Source organism: Trachymyrmex cornetzi, unplaced genomic scaffold (genome assembly GCF_001594075.2).
Source record: "Trachymyrmex cornetzi isolate Tcor2-1 unplaced genomic scaffold, Tcor1.1 scaffold61, whole genome shotgun sequence".
Classification (NCBI taxonomy): domain Eukaryota; kingdom Metazoa; phylum Arthropoda; class Insecta; order Hymenoptera; family Formicidae; genus Trachymyrmex; species Trachymyrmex cornetzi.
Window position 1 is genome coordinate 2498786 of NW_017299926.1, and position 12772 is coordinate 2511557.

The window sequence follows — 12772 nt, forward strand, 5'->3', positions numbered from 1 at the left end:
CATTATCTATATATAGCAAAAATGCAAGATTTCAAAAAGTTCATTTTTTAATACGAAAACTAAATATTTCGGATTTCTAATATTTTTTTCACAGTTATAGTAGACAGTACAAAGTTTTTACTGACATAGTTCGTTTATTTTAAACATAGTAAATAATACTTAATAAATTAAGTTTTTGATAAGTGCGGCGTATATACTGGAGTTATCCTAAATGTATTTTTGAAGGTTTTCGCGCAAACAAAGGCAGTTTCGTAACCTTTTGTTACTATTTGAAAGGCTATATTAGTATAACTTTTTAAATAGTAAATACACAAATAGAAAAATAATAAATACATAAAGAGAGAGAGGTTATATTATTCGATATTAGTTTCAAATAAGAGCTAAGAGTGTTTTGTTATCTTGATTTATTTCCGAGGGGGTAACCACTTAATGTAATCGTGGGACAGAATCTTCGAAATCATTATAAAATTTATATAAAATCTCTATATGTATAATCCTATAATTATATATGCAACCACAAGAAATCATTGTATAATATTAAATAAAATCGTATATTTTACCAAATTACTTCATAGTAGTGAAAAAAATTATTTGTAATCAGATGAAATCATGTAATCTGTGGGACAATATTTCAGCTACCCCCTTGTTTATTTCTTTTGTTTTTTCTAATATGTCCTTGAAGAGACATAGAAAAAAAAAATATATATATATATATCCAGTCCCTTTTCCTACAGAGAAAATAATTTGTGCGCTGTCATCATTCTGTTAAAAATTCCCATAGATTTTCTTTCACATAAAACAGACGTACACACGACATATATGCCGTAAGTATTCTCATAATTAATTTATTAAAGAATATTTGCGAGCTAACGCAAGGCAGCATATACAACGAAGAAGACGACGTCGATGTTAGTTAACCTGTCGAGCAAACCTCCGCTTTCATCCCGAAGGTCAGAGAAATGAAGAATCCACGAAGATTCTCACGTCTGCTTGACCTTCGACCCGTCGAATCGTCGCGTGGGCCGTCACTCGTTAAAGTTAATACGGGCTCGCGACAGTGTACGGTCGCCACACGTACGTCTCGCCCCCTTTCACGCTTCTCTGTAGAAAGTTCTATCATGTTCAACTTTTTCCACGTTATTTTTATGATTCACTGATTATTACTTTTAATTATGCTTTTTAAATATAGGGTTCATATTCTGTTAAAATTAACCCGAGAGTAACCATGTAATTTTTTTTACGTAAACAATCGCCTGGATATTTTTATTCCAATAAAAATTATTAACATCATAATGTATACCATCGATTATTTTACAATTTACTAATATCTGAGAATATTATGGATACGGATTTAATTACAAATTTTTGAAAAAAGTAAGTAGAAATCAAATATTAAACAAAATAAATACGTTAAATAGCTTATACGTATAATTTTTAAAAATACAAATTGTAATTGATATATTAAAATCTTTTTTATCGCAGGTTTGGAACTGCACGTTTAAAAGTTCCTAAAGAATAGTTACTTAAAAAAAAAGGAGATATGTTAAGTAATATCTATATAAAACAATATTTTACAACAATTTTTCGCTGCTAAAATATAAAAATGTCCCATATGATAATTTCGGGGTTAAATAAAATAAAATGACATGTCTTTCTACCTAAATAGACTTACATATTTATACACTAATATCTATATTCTTTTTCGATTTCTCCTTTCGTTCATCGCCCGCATATTTTCTCAGTCTTTCATGCTCGCTAGCATCTATCCTTAGTCGCAATCTCGCATCTTACAAAGGAAAGGAAGATGACGCGGCGAGACGGCGCGGTGCAAGAGTGTCAGATATCTTCGTGACAATCGCGTGGTGCCGCGTGCCAGATTATCCCGCACCACGAGGCGAATTGTTTCTGCGTCGTGACTCGACGTAAGCCTCGTTGTCACGGCTGTCTTGTCCCGGCAAGGAGAATATTAAATTAGTACCGGCTGCATTCACGATGCTCGCGCGCGCAACGCGATGCTACGCGCGTCAATCGCATATTACATGCATTTTTCTTAACCACCCCGATTCGACCGACAGACCTATAACGTGTGCCTCGTATCGAAGCAATCGTACCGAAGCCACGAGATATTGGAGCGGTGCCATCCCATATAGCTGCCCTATTAGGTACCCACCGCGGAAACTCTTCGTTTCATACATATGTGAATGTATGAAACACTCTGGGTTGTAATAATCTACGAGTTAAAAAAAATGTCGGTATCGCGGAAGATTTATGCCGCGCTGGCTAATTAAGCGGTTACGGCGGAACTCGAAAAACGTAATTCCGAGGAGTCTGACTTTATCAAACGCGCGAACGTACAAAGAAGAGGCTCACGAGGGGCGTTCGTCCGAGGATCGTCTAGCGCGGCAATTAAAAGCAAACGACCCGAGTTTATTTTCAGCCTGTTCTAATTAGAGGGGCGCCCGCTACTCGCGAGTGAACGGAACGGCTCGTTGCCGACTTGCCGTGTACCGGAACACAGTGACTCATGTGCCAACGTCTCCGATCTACGAGCGAGCTCCTTCGTGCCCAGCCTCTTTCTCGCGGCTCCGGCTGACGTCACGCGGTGGCGTCATCCTCGTCATCGCCGCCGCGCCGTTTGGTTCCCACACTCGATGACCTTACTAACCCCCCCCCCGTCGAATGCTGTACCCTACGCGGCCCGCGTGGATGACTCCGGCACTCCGCCGTCGTGGGAGGGGGGGGGGGGGGGGGGGGGCCGGAGCGTGCACGCGCGTGTGCCCGTATCTCGTGTGGGCATCTCCTCGACACCGTGACATCGTGAGATAAAAATACACACAGCCGTCTTCTCTTCTCGCCCACCGACGAATGTGTGTCAAAGGATCACGGGAGAATAAGCAACGGCATCGACACCAAACTAAACATCGCTCATTGTGTTTTAGCAAAATCAACTTTTACAATTGGCGATTGGCAGATTTATACGCGCTTTTTACCAAATGGTATTATTTAAGACAATTAAGGAATTTGTAGAAAATGAAGATGAAGATCTGTCGCAAGTTTCAACTTTCCATTTGATGGTCTCCTCCGCCCCTTCCCCTACCGATCGATCGCAAAATATCGCTGTTCCTCGAAGGCGCGAGCGGTCCGGCACTGACGGGCATCGTCGCTTATAAATATCAATTATACACTTCGTAATTCCCCACATTAGCATAATTCGCGGGCCCGAGAGAACGATTTGCCCGCCGACCACCCAGTAGCGCCCTTAAAACGCGCCGTGGCCGGCATCTCGCGCACCGCTCGCTGCGCTCGACGAAAAGCGGAGCGTTTTGAGACCGAGCAGGGCGGCGATCGTTAAAAACATTTAAACTGGAAGATTACACGATTTAAGGATGCAAATTACGGTGTCACCACATATACACGCGACGTATGACCCGTCAGTGGACCCTCCTGCAATCTACATAATCGTTTCGTTAGACCGAGCCGCTGCTGATTGTTGTAGGTATGGGAGCCGCACTGAAGAGAACAGGTGGCTGAAAGATCAATTTCTTCATAGCTATCGACGATGAGTATTATTAAGATAAAAAAGAACGAGAATTCGGACAATGTACGCGATAGATTTTTTAAATAGGAAAATTGAATCTGAAGAACGTTTCATTTAAAAAATAACACAAATTATAGAATTGTAACTACAAATAGCAGTATACTATAGAAAATATGGATTAACAAAAAAAAAAGAATCCTACAATTGGAGCGGATTTTGTGGTGCTTAATAATATTCATCTCTAAATTTTCAAATAGATACATTTTTCCATTCTATAAACTGCGCACCGATTCGGTTTGTGGAACTTCAGTATATGAAGTTGGAAGTAACATCATAAATTACAATGACTGTCAATTTTAATGACACTTCAAAGAATTTATTGCGACAAATACTTTGGTAAAAAATATACCCTGTCTGAGGTGAAATTTTTCGAAATAAATTATTTGCAGTGTTTTAAGATAAATGTTAGTATTATTATTAAAATTGAAGATCAATATAATTTGTGACGTATTGTTTTCAGCTTCAGTTTATGATTGCGTTTTAAGTTCGACAAAATCGAATCAGCTCGCAAAACTTAAAAAATATACTTGCAAATTTATTACAAATATTGCATCAAGATCCGTTTCGATCGAAATATAGGACTTTTTTTTTTATTTGTATTTCACTTATCAATCCATTTTTCACTCATTATGGATCGATAATTTTCACTTTTTTAAACAATAAAAACGTTAATATTAAAATAAAATAGCCTGAAGTTCGAGCATAAGAATGAAGAAAAAATTCTCTGATGTAATTCATTCATAAAGATCGTCGGATAATCCGTGTCGCATGAGTGCGCACAGACTTATAGTCGCACAGCAGAAATATGCGCCGAAGGGAACAGGTGCCGGAGATATCAACTTTTCGCAGCTCCTGTGTGCCAGCGTTCATTAAAGCAAGTAACATGGGGAAATTCTTCATCATACCCGATGCGCTTGTAATGGTTATACAGATACCCTGAAGCGATGCATTAATAATCTACAGATGCGCATGAGAATATTGTACATAACATGGACCAAAAGTAATATAAAAGACAATATTTTAACTTTTACAACGTTGATATACATTAATTAAGATATTTACCCAATAGCCGTATTATCTTGTTTACACAATTTTATCAACCACTTCCCTTACAAAAATCTATAACTGACAATTAATACTGAAAGATAGTAATTAATTGCTGATTTTAAATATTAAAAGCACTGTTGTACAGTACTTTTTAGTACTCCAAATAAGTAATTAATTACTCTCTTTCAATAATAAATTAGCCAGTAAATTTCTGTCAAAGTTGTCGACAGTATGTCCGTTGGATACACTCCCTTTCATTTTATGTAAATCGCTCGCTAAATTTTCATGAAACTTGGCCTATTGAATAATTTATAATGCTTTATTCGCGAATCTGAGATCAAAAATAAAAAATTCAAAATAATGGACTCAATATGCGGCGAATGAAAAATAATCTGATTGTCGTACATATATAAAAATTGAGTTTAGGGTATTTTTTTTATCGCGAAATAATATAAAAGTTGAAAAGTTTCGTTGTATTTGAAGCATACAAACAATATTGATTTTCAAACTAACTTTCAAACTTTAATTATGAGCTGTGACACGAGACCTTTCTTCATTAGAGATTATTACTCTTTTGAAATTCGACATTTTCAGGTTGCAGTCAAACTTGGCGATAAAACTTCCTAAGAACTTCCTAAAATCGAGTTCCACAATAATCTTCATTTTTGCAATTTGAATTTTAAAATTTTAAAGCCAAAATCGAATTCAGTGACCCCAAAAACTTCTTTGATAAAATAATATCTTTACATTTCTTTGTTAGACCGCTCCCGTTCTCAAATGGTTAATCGCAACAAGATTATATGTAGTTAAATAAAATAAAGTTTTTGTGTAATTTTTATGTCGTATAGTTTTGCGACCGGAAAGGATAATATCGACTATTTGCAACGTGATCTCTTCAAACGACGTGAATGAAAATCGACGGCAGTAAAGAGGGATGCGGAATTGTCTATATAATTCAATACACTGGGCATAATATCCAATTAAATCGAATAGATTCTAATTTGGACTGATTGAGGCCCCGATGCGCAATCTTTGAGCCGCAAATAAAGAAATTCTCCAGTCTCATATGGACAGACACGCAGACGGATACACGGTAGCTGATTATTTTATATCAGTGCCTATTCGCTGATGACCGCGCAAGTGCGTTCAAAACTGGACATTAATCGACGTACAATTTCGACGCCGACGAGAAATCACTATCGATTCCATCTCGCGCGCATCCGCAGACGGTAGCAGAGTTATTTCGACATACGTGCAGCTGCACAATCTATCAATCCGAACGTATAATTCGTACTCTACGCCGTAACCACTCTCCAATTCAAAACTACATTCATTAATATGGTAATCAATTTAACCGTCATTTTTACGTTTTCTTACGATCGAATACTTTTTTTTAGGCTCAAGACACGAAGATGAATCGGACTACAAAGAGACACGTAACGACCCTCATCCTTCTCCATATCGCTTTCAAGGCGCTTTCGAATTTTCTTCCGATCAATTAGCATCCCCAAGAGCCACCCTTTGTACCAATATTTACTCTCCGGAGCAAACAACCCTTTCCGCGGGAACTTTTCCATGTATCGATCCTTTTTTTTTCTCTGTAAACCTCTGAGAACGCTTGGGCAACCCTTACCACTGAAAATTATCATATTATTTCTATTAGACAGCTCGCTACCCACAATTAACGCGGACGTATCAAGAAATTAACGAACCAAGACCACGAGGGGTAAGAACGAGTCGTCGCGACGATACCGTCCTTTCTTTAATCCCTCATTCCACCTCTAACGAAGGAAACCTGTTCGCCGCGACAACGGGGTGAGAACGAAAGAGAGAGAGACAGAGAAAAGGATAAACGAAGAAAAAAATGGAAAGTATCCTCGTGCGTTGTCCCGGGGGCTCGACAAAATGACGGGGGAACTTCTTACGAAAAGTTTTTTGCGAGTAGCCGACGAGGCTTCCGCTAATTAATGCGCGCCGCGCTGTCGGGAAGACGAGCGCGAACGAGCGCGAGCGAGACGGCGTGGATAATTGGAATTATGTGAAAAAGGCTCTCGTAAGAAAGGACGAGCGGGTAAGGCATTCGAAAAAAAGGGCGCGTTGTCGTCACGTGACGGATGTAATTGACGATCGCGAAAAGAACCCTTAGACCGCCGACGTAATTGAATTCACGACTTGAGAAGCTTTTTTTCTGCAATGCCGGTGCACCAACCGTCGCCGTGTGTCGCTCGGTGTTACGTGTCCGAAACAGAATACAATAGAGTTGAACCATGTAAGCATTAATCCTCGACCATCGTTGATTATAGTTTTAACAAAATGGACAACGTAGAATTTTCGAAAAAATTTAAACTATTTTTTAATAAAAATTCTGTAACAATGTATAATATAAAAATACGTTACATAGTTATATCGCTTTAGATACACAGAAAAAAAAATTTACTTGTTTCAAGTAAATACATTTTCTTGAACTGTAATTTATTGATTGAAAGAATTAATTACTTGCTACAATAAATTTGTTTTTTGTTCCAATAAAATATTATTCTGAAGCAAATAATTTATCAATGAAAAAAATATTTTATTCTAATAAAAACACAATTATCTGTCAGTAGAAAATCGTTTTATTAAATCTAATAAATGTCATTACTTGAATCTGATTGTTGTTAATAAGAGAACATTTTTCTTAAATTTATGACATGAGTATTAGAAATCGTACATTGATTATTTTTTATAAAATATAATTTTTATTTCAAAAATCAATTTCTTGGTTACCATAAATATTTACCAGTAACGAGAAAATTGTTTCATAAATTAATTAAATGCCTGCTAGGGATTATTTGAGAAAATTATTTTCTTGAATCAAATAATTTTTTCTTGAAACAAGTAAAATTTTTTTTCCGTGTAGTAAATAAATCCGAGCACATCTTGTATATCGCTACACTAATAGCGTTTTTCATTGGCAGAACTGATGCGCACATTAAAGCCGTTGTACACTACTCTAATCTGAATGCAAAATTGAGATATCTTAATTGATAAAATGCTCAACGTATATTTTATCAAACAGCACAATAAAGTGTATTGAGGATTTCGCGGTTTAACTCGTTTCTATATTTTTATTAAACATATACATCTTTACATTGATTTGTGTACAATAGCTTTAAAGTTCACTGAGTGGGCAATAATTTTACCAATGACAAACGCTATAAAAATATATTTATACGTGACTTAAAAAAACTTCCTTACTTTTTAATTAAAAAATGTTGTTCTAACAAAATTTTTGGTTATTCTAATAAAATTTTTAAATTAAAAAGAAAGGAAATTTTTGTTACATATACGAAACATTTTTTTCAATGCAAGCATAGATATTCATATTTATTCGCCGACGATCAGCAGGTCGTATCCAATATCTCCGTTCATTTTTTATATTAGGTACGTATAGTTTGCCGCAAAAACATTTTATTGCGCCTGTATCGTTGCTTCTTGCCGGTGCTTCCAAATGCGGTTCGTGGCCATTCTCAGAAAACACCGTGCGGCCTCTTAATGCCCTTCACGGAAGAAATCAGCGGGTTCTGCGCGAGGTAGAACACTTGTATCTAATCGACGAAGTGTTATGTAAATTTTATTGCGCCGACCTCGCGGTGTGCCGGAACACGAATGGAATTTATCTCGCGATGGAAGCGAGCCGACTACGGGTGCAAGAGTTACAGCCATGCTTTCCATCTGTTACAGGTGTGCCTGGCTCTGTAGTCGGCATCGAGGCATCGAATGGGAATTGATCGATTATGCTAACTGTCGACAGTGAAGAGAGAGAGAAAGAGAAACGACAGCGAAAGACATCGGACGCCATCTCAAAGGGTCGAAGGGGAAATGTTGCAACACAGGATATGACGCGTGTTCGGGAATTCTTGAGCCTTAACATTTAAAGGTAGACATTTCGAATGATATATAACCAGGGTTGGCAACGTTACTTTATAAAAGTAATTCATTACCTTTACCATTCTCTTTTCTGAAAAATAAAACTAAAAAGTATAACTCGTTACCGTCACTGTCACTCAAAAAATAACAAGTCATTACTTTTTCCTGGACACACTCATAAAATATTATATAAATTTTCATGGTATAAATAAAAATCACTAAAAGTTTATATTCTAATAAAGAAATAACCCTTAAAATTTAATAAATGTATATATACATATATCTATATATATAAAATATATATTCTTTATATATATTCTTTATTATAAGTAGAGAGAATATGCTTAGTGCCTACACAGACTTTGCATGAGTTATATCAAAGACTTTTAGCTCTTACACATAGGACGCGGAAGCGCTTGTCAAAAAATTCAGCCGAATAAAAAAACTTATTGATCCCAATACGCCTAACATAAACGCTGAAAATAAAATAACAATAAAAGTAATGAGTCAAATCGTTACTCAAAAAATGTAATTGCGTTATCATTAACGTTACTCATAAGGAAATGTAATTCGTTACCGAAAAAAAAGTAACGAAAACGCGTTACACACAAGTAACGCGTTACTTTTCAACCCTGTATATAGCAATGCATTTAGACAGCTCGTAAATGTAAACGCGAGATAAATTCTCAGTATATTTCATTCGGGTTTCGATAATACTTGGACATCTGTCGTCGCAAAAATATTCGAAAACATTTAATGTAGATATATAAAGGTATGAAAAATATTGATATTAAAAGTGCAGAAATATGAAAATACCAATAAGAGAGAAGCAGTCGAACGACGTTAGAAAACGAACTGCAACTATACTTCTGCTGTTGTTCACGAACAACACGAAAAATCCTTACATTCACCTCGACATATCCTGCAACTAATCAAAAGATGTCAAGAAGCAAATACGTCGTGGTATTTCAATAATTCTTACAAATCACGCGGATGAAATCGAGGGAGACGCTTTGGTCGAAAAAGAAAGACGGTAAGAAGGTCTTCGCGAAGCGAATGTGTCTCCCCTTTTTACCACTTTTCGATCTTTCTCCGACTAGACGAAGGCTCTTTCAAAACAGCTGAATAAAATTATTATGATAAGACCTCGATTAATTTCAAGCGGTGGAACTCCGGTAGTCGTCCGGCCGCGTAAGCCAGGCTCTGAATAGGCTTACGCAGTGGCTGGATGTATATTCCTTGGCATCTCCCCTTCTTCTCTGCTCTTCTCTCCTTTCCTTTGCCGTTTGTACGTTTCTAAAGACCGTAGAATCCTTGAATCGTAAGCGAACGCGAGACGCAGAATCGGCGGTCATTAATATTGTCGGATTAAACGGCCGCATGCATTAATCCGGCCCCGAAGACGAAATCCTATTTCACGTCCCGGGCCTTCGAGGGGTTCTTGTTTCGGAATGTCAGTTTCATTAGAGACGTTCGTGATCAAGAAAACGATTAAAACGAGGAGAGGTAGAGCTCTGGGGGGGAAGCGAAGTGTCGAGAAAAAAATATTCTTGCGCTCGGAAAGAACTTCGAATATTTTTCGGTGGTCATTTATCACAGTGTCAAGATCGCCACAAGTGTTGCACAAATGCCGCATGCATGTAAAATAATTTCAATCAACTGTTTTGCTAGGTTAATGAATAATGCGTTTATGTTTCTTACAATTTCCCTCAATAGGAAAGATCGTAGTCGGTTGTTACATGGGGGGTTGATTATCAAAAAGCTCATAACACAATCAGTTTAGCAGGATATTCTCTTCTTTTTACAGATTGCTGATATAGTATTAAATTGTGGTATAGAATGGTTTTTGCGCCAAAAATATCGTGTATATTACTTACGATTTTTAAGAATAACTCGCTGTAAATATTGCAAAACAACATATTGCACTTATGTGAATTATATAAATATTTTACTCAAACATTATCCGTTCGATCATACCGACCTTCAACAGTAAAATGAGTATAGTTAAAATTTAAACAAATTGGCATAACAACATGTAAATAATGAATGGACAACAACAAAGCAAATCCTCAAAATATAGAAAGCGCGGGAAATACGAGATGCTATAATTTATTAAAAATTGACAAATAAGCATGATAAAAGCACTTAGTATCTCACTAAGGGATAGATGTATTATAATATAATGTAATTAAAAATTTTTTACATTCACTTTTTTATAAAAATCATTATTCAAAAACTGTGACACCTCGATTTTTTCTATACTTACTTGGCAATACATATTCGTACCTATTTGGATATGACAAGCATATTTTTGAATATTCGGAACTATACGAATTCACAAGTGCTCAATATAATGAAAGAAAACACAAGACATGAATAAAATTCGTCATGGACTTCTATTTTCTACCTGAATGCAAAGGCGGTCAGTTGCTCTTTGTTCTGTTCGTTACCCGCCCTATTCAAGTACACTTAATCCTAAAAATATTTCATTGTTCGACATTATTTTCTAAAAAAAAAAAACATGCAAATTTTAGTATTACAGTTTTATTATGAGAAAATTCTTGACATGTTAATAATGTATCCGGATTCTATACTATGCTACCCCATGCCCGCATTATTGATCAATTTTGCGACAAAATGTCTCACTATCACGTCTAATAAACTACCGCTCTGTAACGTTCATAAACTTACGTTCGTAATTCATCTCTTTCATTTAAGTTATGATGTATGGGATATTACACATTGCGCATTTATAAAGAATATCAAAGAAATTAAAAACTAGATTGTTAATATCTGCCCTATATATATATACATATATATATATATATATTATTTAACAATATAAAGACTAAAATGTAAGAGGAAATAGAAGTTAGCGCGGTAATCATTGCGCAAGTATAATAATGGAAATATTTATATGTCCATTTTTAATGTAAAGTATAAAAATATAAAAAGTTGGTATAAAATCCGTACGCGTTTCGACTTACTTCAAGTCATTCTCAACGGTATCAATATAATTCTAATTTAGTACAAGTAGTGCATCAACCATGTTGCCAACTATCCAACATCACAATGAAGTTCCTTAGCTTCATCCCAGTTTACAGGCCAGAAGGAAACAAGAATTCTTATAAAGTTATAAGCTATAATAAGAATGAGAATGTCACAGATATATGTGAAATTATTTTTTTAAAAAGAACCGACAATATATATATGTATTATTTGTATTTAATTACATTATTTAAAATTAATATAGAAAACACATAATATATTATTATTATATTATTATATCATTTACGTAATATAATATTATTTAAAATGTATACATTAATAGGTACATCAATCGTATCTTCTCAAAATTGATCTTCAAGTTGAAACTGTCAGATTGCAAGATTTATATTTCAATAGCAACGTGTTTCTTTACCACTTTTTTATTTTTTTACTTTGAGTATCAGGTTGTATGTATTTTTTTTTTTTTTACGTTTACGAGTGTGAATTTTGAGAAGCAATGGTCCGGACGACAGGACGCCGCAATTTTGCGATCCTTCCCCCCCATCTGCGTAGGAATTCCATAATGACACGGTTGCGTGGCATCAGGCACGCGTTGGTTCCCATGAGGCAAACAACGTTCGCGATTAGGCATGAAAAAGCAGACAGCAGGGGGCATATCGCGTATGTCACGGGATGAGGCCCACACCTTCTCGGCGACGTCCACACGCGCCATACTAGCGTGCATCGCGCTTTAAGGCGAGGTGTAAAAATACACGGTGTGTGGGCGAGAATTACCAATGGAGATGCGTCTTTCGTACAATGAGACCGAATTTTAAAATGTAGCCAAATGTCACGTATACGTTTATGCTGTCGGATCGTTACTGCGCGTATGCCAAGGAAGATACGTCGGGAAAATTTATAACAATGCGAATTCCACTCGGATTGTCTCACCGACAGACACGTACTCTGTTTTGACAACTTGGCTGCGGCCTCTTTTGAAGCTTGATTCGAAAGAGGTTCAGTCTGATCGTATTAACGTAAGTATGAAAATTGTGCAATCGCGTTTGCGAAGTTTCCTGTTGCCGTCAATCTCCGATATCTCTTGGGAAGTGAAAGAAGATAATCTATTCGATCATAGCGGAGGGTGTTAGAAAGTGAGTGATGAGATGCAAAGACTATTTATCATCTAACCGTAATTTTTGTCACGATCGAACGGTTAGAAAACGAATG